This window comes from Pararge aegeria, chromosome 18 (genome assembly GCF_905163445.1).
Source record: "Pararge aegeria chromosome 18, ilParAegt1.1, whole genome shotgun sequence".
Classification (NCBI taxonomy): domain Eukaryota; kingdom Metazoa; phylum Arthropoda; class Insecta; order Lepidoptera; family Nymphalidae; genus Pararge; species Pararge aegeria.
Window position 1 is genome coordinate 16,125,309 of NC_053197.1, and position 12,624 is coordinate 16,137,932.

Consider the following 12,624-nt stretch of genomic DNA (forward strand, 5'->3'; position numbering starts at 1 on the left):
ACTTAGTATATGAATATTTAATATTAACAAACGATCCTTAGTTACTTGAAAATATTTTTTTTTTAAATTATTATTATTATTAATAACACTGGACTTTCCCAATACAAATGACATCTGTTAATCTAACTTGCACTTCGTGGCACGACGCGGCAACTGAAAAAGGTTAAAAGATTAACCAAATATAGCAGCGCACGGTACCTTAAAACTGGACAATATCAGTACAGTATATCTTATATCTTTAAACTTGTATATATACAATTGGAATCTCAGAATCGCCTCCAACGATTTTCATGAAATTTAGTATACAGGTTAGTCTAGCTAGGATGCATTTTTAGAAAATGACATTTTATTTGTGTTTTCCAGTAATAACCGATTTGGTGCAACGAAGTTGCACGGGTCAGCAAGTAGTAATGAAATATAGAAAAACAACCAAAATATTCATTAATGTATAGAATAGAATAGATTTTTTTATTTACCAGAACAACACAAACAGACTTACATACGGAGTAACATACAATTTTAAACTTATATATTAATAGTTTTAAGTCGTAAGATGTGTCGTGCCAATAAAAAGGTGACTCAGCTTAATATTCCGGATACTAATGTACCCGCAACGCTGGTATTCTGTCAGTACCTATGGAGGTGAGGGAAGTCCAGTTATGAAATCACATATAAAACAAAAAGAAAACTTTATAAAAGAAAGTAAATGTCATAATGTAATGTCTACATAGTATAAACTTCAATGAATAAAACTGGACTGTCTCTATACAAATTACATCTGAAAATGACACACAAAGACATATAAAGACAAAATGAAGACCTTATCATTTTTGGTCCGAGCCGGTTATCGAAAAAGGTCTTTCAAAATAATTTAGCAGCGCACAGTGGACCTTAAAACTGTACTAACTGTCATCATCTGAAAATCTTGAACTTAACTAACTTTGCACTCAGTGGCACGAGTGGGGTGGGCTATCCCAATTGTCTATCTCCGGATGCTACTGGGCACTTGCTAAACAAACAAAGGCAAAGCCTCACAGTTTTTTGTTCGATCCAAGCATCCAAACAAGATCGTCCTCGTGATCCGTATTCCAATACACTAAAGGCTAGCCTAACGCGGCAGTTATTTTATTGTATACCACACATACATACCGGGAACAAAGACGCAACGAAAAGGAGTAAGACGCGCAGTTGCAAATAGATACATTTATCTCTGCTTAACGATCTTTTTCAGGAAACCAATGACGTTTAAATATTATAGAGAGAAAACATTTTTTTGCTTGTTTGTACCGAATAAGCTCTGTAACTACGGGACCGATTTAAACATTTTTTTTATCAATAAAATAATTTAATTTTCAGGAACTAACATAGGCCGGAAGCGGTGAAAGCGTTTTGGGTATGGGCTCGACTTCACTTTCGGGGGGCCGAGTTTGAATCCCAGCGCGCACCTCTAACATTTCGTATATAAGTTATGTGTGTTTTAAGTTATTAAAATATCACTTGCCTCAGCTGTGAAGGAAAACATCGTGAGGAAACCTGCATGCCTGAGAGTTCTCCATACTGTTCTCTAAGGTGTGTAGAGTCGACCAATCCGCACTGGCCCAGCGTGGTGGACTACTGTCCTAATTTCTCCCCAATGGGGGGGGGGAGACCCGTGCCCTGTAGTGGGCCGGTAATGAGTTGATATGATGATTATGATATCCTAAAATAATAAACATGCTATCGCATGAAGCTCATCGATTTTACATCTGATCAAATCGGTTATGAGATCCTTAGAAGAGCTGAGAGTTACAGACAAGGCCTACGAGCTGAAGCTCCAGTGGGCGTGGCAAGGTGCTGGAATGGCGACCCGTCACGCAGCGTAGACCCCGGACTACGTGGACAGACGACATCAAACGCGCCGCAGGGAGCCGCTGAACGCAAAGTACTTCAAGGCTGAAATTTGGAGCTATCCACAAAAGACCTATTACCAGCAGTGGTTGTCGATCGGTTGATATGATGATGAAGAAGATGATGATGATGATGATACTTGCACTTTAAGAATTGTAGAGTTTTCTAAAGCATAAGTATGCGGAACATACAAAGGTAGCTTTGGTAGAACCCAACCAGGTGGACAGACGTCATCGAACAAGTAGCAGGAGCCAGGCATTAAGCGACACAATTTCAAATTCAAATTCATTTATTTCAAGTAGGCCTACTTTATAAGCACTTTTGAAACGTCAAGTATGTATGTTTGTAGTGACTCAACCACCGGTTCGGAAAGCAGATTCTACCGAGAAGAGCCGGCAAGAAACTCAGTAGTTGCTCTTTTCCAACATCAACATTTACAATCATTTTTCTATCTTGCGGGAGATGAGAGCGAGCTGGCTGCTTCCAATCTACCTTGTCATTGAGGAATTCATCAAATGTATAATAACCTTGCTGTACTAGATGCGTTTTTACACATTTTTTAAATGTATGCAATGGTAGGTCAAGTATTTTCAAGACCTAGCCTAGGACATATTTGAGCTATCTAAAATACCTATTTCCTGCAGTATTTAAATTAAACGATGATGATATTAGAAGATTCAAAGTGAATAGTAAAATTTCAATAACAACAAAATAAGGCATCATAGGTAGGATATGTGAAACATATCTGAATAACAAATGCATGAATGATTAAGTTAGGTACAAAACTGAACTAAAAGTTACCTTGGATGTGCCCAAAGAGCGCGTGGGCCCATATTGCGCGCGCTTATTGATTGAAAGAAGATGTAATAATAGACATCCGGTGTACGAGAGTAAATAAATGCATGCCCGATAGCATCGTGTCGAATCCTTCTTATCGATAACCATCGCTCACTTTATTGTCTGTGCAACGATCTTTTAGTATTTGCAAAACAAATGTAACAATTCAAATGGGCTATTGTTTATTTATCGATATTATTTTCGTACCATTGCCTCACAGCCATCGCTTTAAACAGTATTATTTCGAAATAGCATTTTATTGATGATAAGGATAAAAATTCTGTAACAAAACATCAACAATAATATAGTAATACTACTTTAGATAATGGTAGGAAGGCGTCAGCAGGACTGTTCTACGATTTATGTACACATAGATGATGATGAAAGTACATGCTTTAAAAACAAATAATAGAACAGAAAAAAAGCTCATCACGTGAGAGATTTTATCTAGCAACCCTAAGATGTCTTTTAATTGGTGTAACATCTTATTGTAAATCGATAAGTAACATGGTGTTAAATATCCCAATTCGTCAACTAAACGTAGTTAAACGAATACACAAAAAAACTTACGATTTAAATTAACGTCGCAGCGCCTCCTGCTGGTATATAATCTTAAAACTTCTATCAGGCTAACAATGAGCCCCAACAGGAAATTTTAGCTCTTATGTTGCAAAGTGGCTCGGACCAATCAGACCAGAGAACGCGGCACGATCGTCACATAGTGTCTGCTATTTTACAGTCCTCTCCGCAGATTCTGCGTGTCGACTGCAACTGTACTGTATCACGATAGCTGTTATTGGCTGAATTATGCCCTCTCGCTCGCGTCGCTTATTTCATCCAATAGCGGAATAGTGCTGTCCAATCAGAAAGCCCCGCGTTCGCACGTAGATAGGCTGTTATTCTACGCCAATAGACTAAATATTTTCTGTCATATGGAAAAAGCTTGTGAAAGCTCATCATGAATATAATCTCAAATGCAAATTAATTATAATACCGAGGTAAGAATATTTGGCTCGGCGATAGTATGAGGTAGTATTTTCCAGGCGTTGTGTGAATATATGCGGTCCGTGTAGGTTTTTAATATGAAAACAGAATTCGCAGGTTTAAAATTTGTTCTACACAACATTTTCATTTACAAACTTCTATCATCTATTTTTAGAACAGTTTTAATTGAAGTAGCTTTATTTAAAAGTATGCAAATTTTTATCACCGAGGCTTTAGAAACAAAGTAAGTACTTGACGGATTGTTTCACCAGCTGTTTTAAAGATTAGGCAAAACAAACCGACAGACTGACAAATATTTAAAATTAGTTTTTATTAAAAGTTTCGTAACGTAAGTTTTATTAAGTAAAAAGCTATTATTTTGACATTACAAAACAGATACTTTAATTTATTTCTTCGTCAAGATAAAAAGAATAGAATATGACATGTAGAATAATAATATGTACCTTTTGGAGTAAAAACAGGATAACAAGTTTTGCATGAGTTTGTACGATATGTTTGTATTTTTCAACTTTTATCAAAAAAAAAAGTAAGTGTATGACAGTTAAATCAAAAAACAATATTTAATGATTAGTTAAGGGGATTATTTCCATGTTGTATCTAGAAAATTAGTTTGTATTTTGACCTTCATTTGCCTTCAGCTCACGGGATATAACAAATTCTACGCAGACGAAGATGGCATCCGCTATACTATGATATTATAAAGAAAAAGATTTGTTTGTTATTTGTTTATTTGTAAGCGATTATTGTTTAATCTACTGATCAGATTGTAATAATTCTTTCACTGTATGAAAGCTATTTTATCCAGAAAAATATAATACGCTATTTAAATTCAGTAATTATAAGATTTCAACCTTAAATAATAGTACTACATTATTATAACCAAGCAAAAAAAAAAACTTGTACTGGTTTTTATTTGAGTAAAAAAATGTGAAACCACATTCTTATTCCTTATCATTAAGCGTAAATAACACATTTTATGTAAAAAAAATAATCATAATTAAAATGTCAAACAAAAACAATAATCTTTTTTCATATAATCTTTTTAATTTCAGAATTTCTCTAGTCTGGTCTGGTTGAGGCTTCGGCCGTGGCTGGTTACCACCCTACCGGCAAAAGACTTGCCACGAAGCTATCCGGTACAATGCACGATGGGTTTAATATAAGCGCAATAGCCTTAACAGGTGTGCCCGCTACATCATTGACTGCACCACCACTTACCGCCAGGTGAGAATGCAGCACATGGTGAACTTGTAGCGGAATTTAAAAAAACCTATAGACGATCATAATTAGATGAACATCCTAAAGTATGCGACCAATTAACATCTCATTTAGTGGTATATTTTTGTGTCGCTGGTGAAATTTATATTGATTTATTAGAGTTCTTTACCCAATGCGTAAAACGAAACCCTATTACTAAGACACCGCTGTCCGTCCGTCAGTCTGTCTGGTCAGTTGTCAGGTAGGCAATTGAAATATTCAAACTTTTTATTTATATATTTACTTATGAATTAATGGCGCAGAGATGAGTGCTACGGATTTAAATGAAAGATCCCGCGTTCGATCTCTATCAGCGGCAATTTGGGAATTTACAATTTCTGAATTATCTCTAGACTGGTCTGGTGGTTTTGGGCGTGGCTAGTTTCTACCCTACCGAAAAAGACGCGAGGTGAGTAAGCGACCCGATGGAATGTGACATAGAAACCGAATGGGGTTATGGGTTTAACTTAACTGCCATACCCCTAACAGCCCGGCTAGCATATGGGCAGGAGACAATTATATCCCCGGAGGAAAGGATAAAAATGTATCCTCTCTCCTTGAATTTGAATTTTTTTTTGAATTTATCCCCCCATAAATTTGAAATTTTCCAGTGCTTTAGCAGGTGTACAGGTTAATTATAATCCCCTGTCAGGGGATATAATCGGGAGATATAATTTTTGTCACCTGCCCGTGCTAGCCCTTCACTTTAGCCTGCTACCATCCATCGCCACATTCCAACTGGTGAGATTGGAGTCAAGGGCTAACTTAAAGTAAAATAAAAAAATATTTATCCACGTGTGACAATGAACTTGAATCTTAAGCCGTCCATATCAATGCGTATGAATCCTTATAAACGTTATGCCGTCGACCCGTTATCATGGCTTATCACGTGATGGAACGCAGATGGATTTGACAAAGAAAACTATCATATCATTGATAGCTGCAATACTAATAATACGCCTAAAATTAAGACATGCGTTTACCAGCACGCGTTCTTCGTCTATTCTTCGTGCGTTCTGTACTAAGGATAGTTTGAAATATATGATATGCAGAAACGACTCCTCGATTGCGAGCTAGCAAATGTTATGCTAAGAATACTGAACTTTTGTAAAACAAAAATCACGATTCAAATTAGGTAAATTTAACTTTGACCATACAGAGTTTACACGAAAATGACTCCTCGATTGCGAGCGAGTAAACCTTGTGCTTAGCCTACTGAACGTTTGTAAAGCAAGATTCACGAATGACATTAGGTCCATTTTACATTGACGATACAGAGTTTTCTCGAAGATTGCGAGCTAGCAAATCTTATGCTAAGCCTAAGAACTTTTGTAAAACAAAAATCACGAGTGAAATTAGATACATTTTACTTTCACGATTTAGAGTTTACTCGAAAACGAATTCTCGATTGCAAGCGAGCACTGTCCTACCGTCTCCAGTTAAGACTGTATCTTCCACAGGAAACCAGGAAGGTAACCTCAAGCCTGCATCAGCTAGCAAGTAGTACCTGGTAACTTGCGTCTCAAACAAAGTTCCGCGGCGTCGAGTGGTCGGGAGGCGCGTGCGCAGTTTTCACTTTCGAGGGCCGACGGCCGCACAGCCTCGGCCCACTTCGTCTTCCACTCAAGGCCGACCCGTGTGCCCGAGACCGTAATGACCGCGATAGACGATTTCATAGGCATCTAGTAAACATTAAGAAACTCGGCCAAGTGCAAGGCGTACGCGCGATGATTTAGTACCGTGGAAAGAGACTTATAAATAAATAGTCGTTGGAATTCGTCCGCGTTTTGGGAACCCTTTTTTTTGGTATAAAGTCTCCAGGAAGCAAACTAAGAACATGCAAAATTTCTTCAAGATAAGTCAAGCAGCAGCCAGCAAGTCTTTTATCTTCAAAAGTGTTGTCCTAAGTAAACACTTATAATGTTTTCAATTCATTTGTAAGGAAAAATAAATATACTTCTTTTGATTTCATATCTTTACAGGGAATGATGAAGTATACTTATACATCCTTCAATATTATTGCGTAATTCTTTTACACGCTGTATATGATAGTTAGATATAGTCTTATGACTTAACTCAGTCTCTATCTATGATTTAACGTTTGCTTTATTCGTGTGATTTTATTATTTAGCACAAACACTAGTTTTATTAATTGCACTGAACGACAATAAAGTATCTATTCTGACCAAAATATTGCGCAAACGCCTTTGATTTTTCTACCTGACCGATGATATTGTGACATTGCAGCGCGATTCGCGATTCCGTGGAATCGCAAGGTCGCCGTGATCAAATTACAAACACAACGAGCACTTAGTACCTCACGTACTCGGGTACATTACAGTATGTTTTCGAACACGCAACCGATGCAAATCATATAGGAAAACATGTAAAATGGAATGAAAAAGATTGGAAAGCTTTATTTGTGGTAACTCTTGCAGGTACGTATATATTATTTTGCTGGAAAGGCGCATCCAATACGAATTCAGATTTAAGAATGGTTTATATCTCTTACTGAAAATTCTTTGACGTCCTCAGCCAAAGAAAGAGTTTAGAAGACAGCAAAAAGAAAAAGTGCGAAGTTTTATACATAATTTTGGGAATCCTCAATATCTCAACCTAAAAACTCCGACCCCGCAGCCTTGTTTAAAAATTTCCAAGGAATGTCTACCTCAGACATACCGTCGGCCGTAAGGCCAAAACCAAAACAACTCTTGTCTCCATGTTTGAAGAAGAGATATTGCGCTGACCGATAAATAAATAAGAAAAACGTGGGACACGTCAAGAAGAGAAGAGTGTTAAGTTTTGTTACTGCAGTAGCTAACCACATTAATTTCTAAGTGTCAGGCTTTGATCTATGGGAGTGTAATTTCTCTTTGCTCATTCAAAGTTACAGATAACACCAGTTCCCTTAGTACAAGATTTTCACGCTCGCAATCGACGAGTCGTTTTAGACTATCGAAATACTTCAACTACAGCCTAAAATTGATCTCATTTATGTTTTGTTAAAGCTCAAATTTGCCCAAAATACGTCAAGTCGGGCTTGTGGCAGAACGTTTGTAAAATAAAAATCAGCGATTATAACACGAGTTATATAATGTCCATTTTACTTTGGCAGTAATGTATATATATATATATATACAAACGAGCGCTTGACCGCAATCACACCTGATGGTGGGATTATTTCTATTTATGTATTAACTCATCACACATAATATACATCACAGGTTTTAATTTAAAGGTATCACAAAGAATTTTTCCGTACACCCAACGTTGACGTTTTGCATGGTTAATTGTAGTAGGTAAGTATATTTAACTTTAGCTTAGTGCAGAAAAAACATTACTTGTTACACATTAGCATTTAGCATGAGGGTAGGCCGACATAGTAAAATATAATACCATTTATTGTCGTTCCAATAATACGAGTAGCTCAGTAGGAACAAAGTACATTAATACTACTTCACTATACACGTACAGGATGTTTTTTTTGCATCCTAATTTGGCGCGCCTGCCTTGAAGATGCCTGTTCACTCTTAATTTTAAGGTATTCATATGAAGAAAAAAATTGAAGCGGGAAGGGCATTTTAGATCTTTACGGTGCGAATCAGAAACTTCATACAATATTAAAGAGTTCGAGAGATATTTCGAAAACGACTTCTCGAATGCAGGCGAACAAATCTTGTACTAAGACTACCAGATTGTTGGCAAAACTGCTTCTTAAGTGACGTTCACTCTTGCGTCTCTCGTCTCGTCGCTTTATGACGTACCAGTAGCCTTATAATATTTGCTCATACGCAATCGTGGAGTCGTTTTCAAGTATTAAACTCTGTATTGTCAAAGTAAAATGCACCTAATGTCACTCGTTTTAAAATCTCTAATGCAGTACTTCTGATTGTTTTACAAACACTATCAAAAGCCCGAGCTGATGAATTGTAGGCAAATATGAGCTTTAACGCAATCCAAATAAGATTAATTTTACTCTGTGGTTCAAGTATTTCGATACTCGAAAACTACTCTGTATTGCGTGCGAGCAAATCTAGTACGAAAGCTACAGGACGCGAACTTGAACGTAGCTAAGGACTTAGATTGGTGTGACCTTCGCTTTAAGCCAAAAACCATACGACTTCCCTAACTTGCTCGGAAGGTTGCCTCTCGAGATTATTCAAGGTTGCAAGTTTGCCGCGAACTCAATAAATACTGTCTAAAATCGCGAAGAAATTCATTCGCAGTGCATGGAAGGTAAAATTTCTTACGCGTAATATAGATCTCGCGGATTGATTCGCAGTGCGGGCAAGCTCTAGCTGTCTCATAGGTATGAAGTAAGACTACTTTTACTATCTTTAAGATAGTGAGTGTACCGAAATGAGGTTCCAATAACTTGTACTATGAAGTTCTTGCAGCAAATCTGCAGGATATGAGTATAATATCTATAGGATTGATAACGACCAAGACTGAGGCCCCAAGAGGTATATTTGCACCGTCTGAATCTTTGCACAAGACTTCAGTGTATTGCCAACCCGTATATTATCATTCAAAAAAGCCAGTTTTTTTAATTTGTAAAAAAAACGCGTTTTAGATCTCAGCATCAGACACGTGACCGATGTAGCTTGCATCTGAGATGACCCGTACCCATCTGTGGCGATCAAGTTAACAGATTTAACGTGTTTCCTGTCCCAAACAGCCCAAGTGGGGCACAAACCCATAAGGTTTTGCTGCCTACTCCATTTTTATGGAGTCCTGGTACTTCCGAACTAATCACAAAGCAGTTCTAACACGATGTTCTAAGTCGATGTTTTAACATGTTAGGTACTATCGCATATAAGTTGTTTATAAAATCTATGTAGGTATAGTCCGATTCAAATTTTACGTCGCGGAAGATACCTGTGAGTGTAACTTCGCACAGTTAGTCAATTATTGTATAGCTTCTATCCATCACAGGCGTTACTTTGCGAAAATCCATGCGCGAAACGTGCGTAGAGGGTACATTGCCAAAGATCTGTTTGGTGTGGAGTATAAGGATTGACGAAATTATTAATTACACCATACAGATTCTCCTGCTTTTCGCGGAGTATAGCAAATTTAGCTTAGTTTTCATAATAGTCAACTGATTGGCTGATACAGAAAATTTAATTCTGCGCATCAAAAAGTCACTAATTTCAAGAAGTCATAATTGATTCGTACTATCGTATATCTAGTAGGTAGGTAGGTCTAGGTAAACGTATATTATAAAGCCAAATATATATTTACTAGGAATGGAAAGTGAACGTTTAGCCAAAAAAACAAAATTTTAATATTCGTTGCTCCATATAGAATTACCGATTTACGTGGATGTGAGGTTAGTTCACATGAAACTCCGTCATGCATACTAACGTAAATTGTTTCTGATCATGCTTTCTAAATACTATGTATTGTTAAATTCGCCAATGCGAATTATTGATTATTGGAGAAGATAATGGCAATTGGATTGACAGACACGGTGTATAAAAAAATAACACGTTCAAACAAACAAATATTACAACTATATTTCTAGTAGATAAATAGGTAAAAGATTGAAATAAAACAAAATATATACCAAGAGAAATAAAACATATACTTATGTGAAAACTAGACCAATTTCCTGTTAAGGAATTCCGGTCGTTTATAATACTGAGAAATCAAACGCATTTTATGGTATAATAGCGTAAGCAAAACAGTTAATATTTATCCTCGAATCATATCTCAAGGAGGTACTTACCTAAATTTATAGTACGAAATTATACAATTCGCAAGCGACGATAGTTTTCGAAACGCTTCACGTCGGAGTAACGTGGACGAAATTAAGTCCTAGCTTTAAGTCGAGTTTGTGTATACGTCTACTATGTTCCTTCAAAATTACTATTTAGATTTGTTCAAGGGGCGGATGAACAAATTCCTCAATTAAAAAAAAACTTTGATTTTATATGATTATAAATGAAGATAAGTACATCTGTAATGAATTAATTACCTATACCGGAAATTAAAATACTTCGGAACTAGGAAAGTAAACCGTTCCATTCCCATATAGATTAAACGAAAATAAGTTTATCTCAAAAGGCAAGGTATTCGAGTTCCCTTTACCCTATTATTAACACACTGGACTAGTTGTTCGTATAAAAATGGCAGCTGTTCCCATTTGAAGCGCCAAATATTACATCCAGACTCGGATGATCCGAGTGTCTCTGGAACTAATAATATAGTTGTAGGAAAAATTTTTAGTAAAATTTTAGTACCTTGGACAAATGTATCTAAATTCAGTGTAAAAACTTACGGCAATATGGCGGCAATCAATTAGTGTGAAAAAGTTGACAGCAGCCTATCCATTGGTAATAAAAACCAGTGTTTTTTCAGTTAACACTAATTTGATATAGAGGACGATTATTATAACAAGACGTGTTTTGAGTGTCGTAGACCGAACGTAACGCGAATAGCGGAATGCGAGTTTTGCGACTTCGCACTAGGGGTACTGTTTGTATAAGACTGCCGTTAAGGTCACGCCAAAACTTGATGTCGATGCCAAGGTTGTGTTGGCGTTCCGAAACCAGCTTGTTTGTGTTGCCTGTTGCCGTGCAAAACTCACTAGAGAAGGTCGTTCCGCTTTTATTTTGTGTGTGTTTCGCCCTGTACGAACACTCCTGGGCGTCTTGTCACGCGAAAATACCTCTTATCGCACCTTTGAAGTTTGTTGCGAATCTATTGAGAATCGTGTGACTATTCGTATGAAGAATGGGTTGAGTTTATATTTAGAGTAGCAGACAACGGATTAGTTAGACCATATGGCATCTTTAAGATAGTGAGTGTACCAAAATTAGGTTTAAATAACCTATACTATTAAGATCTTGATAAAAAAAAAAACTCTTGGCCATATTTCTGACTATATGGTGATACGTTCTACAGGATTTATGAAAAAAACCTCGATAGACAAAAAAATGTCAACTGAAATCTGCAGGATATGAGTATAATAACTGTAGGGTTGATAACGAACAAGACTGAGACACCAGGATGTATATTTACACCGTCTGAGTCTTTGTACAAGACTTAAATGTAATTGCCAACCTGTATACTATATTCAAAATAGGCACCGTTTTATAAAATCCTAACAAAAATCATTTGTAAAGATGCTAATCACTTTAAAAAATATTTCGTACATAATATAAAGTTATAGTAATCAAAAGTACTTAAATTACTCCCAAATTTGCCCCGTCAGGGATAAAACCCGAGATCTCCACGTATAAGGATAAAACGCCAGGGAGGACGGATTTAGTTAAAAAAGTAAGAAACTTATATAGAACATTGTTATCGCTGCTCGAATAACTAGAGTTCGATTTTAAAAACATCCGTAATAAATTCCTCCGTAATAAGATTTTTTTATTGCTTTCGGTGCCAGACAAGCTTCAGATCAGTTATGGCGTATATGGTTATGTGAAAAGGCCTCCCTTATGGGGGAGTTCTATCGCTGGTACGCACCTATAAGTTTTTAGAGTTATGCGCGTTTTTTATTTATGAAATCAAATATCGTTTATTCGTTTTTTTTTGCCTGGCAGAGATCGCTACTTAGCGATAAGTCCGCCTTTTGCATCATGTGTTTTTTTTTCTCGTTTTTCCGAGTGGTGTACGAATAAAGAG

At 36.7% G+C, this 12,624-nt stretch overlaps 1 protein-coding gene across 1 annotated transcript in view; it reads right to left on the reverse strand.

The window, feature by feature from the left end:
* The window catches only part of LOC120631528, a 41,257-nt gene that overhangs the window by 6,772 nt on the left and 21,861 nt on the right, over positions 1-12,624 (reverse strand). The window lies entirely within an intron of this gene.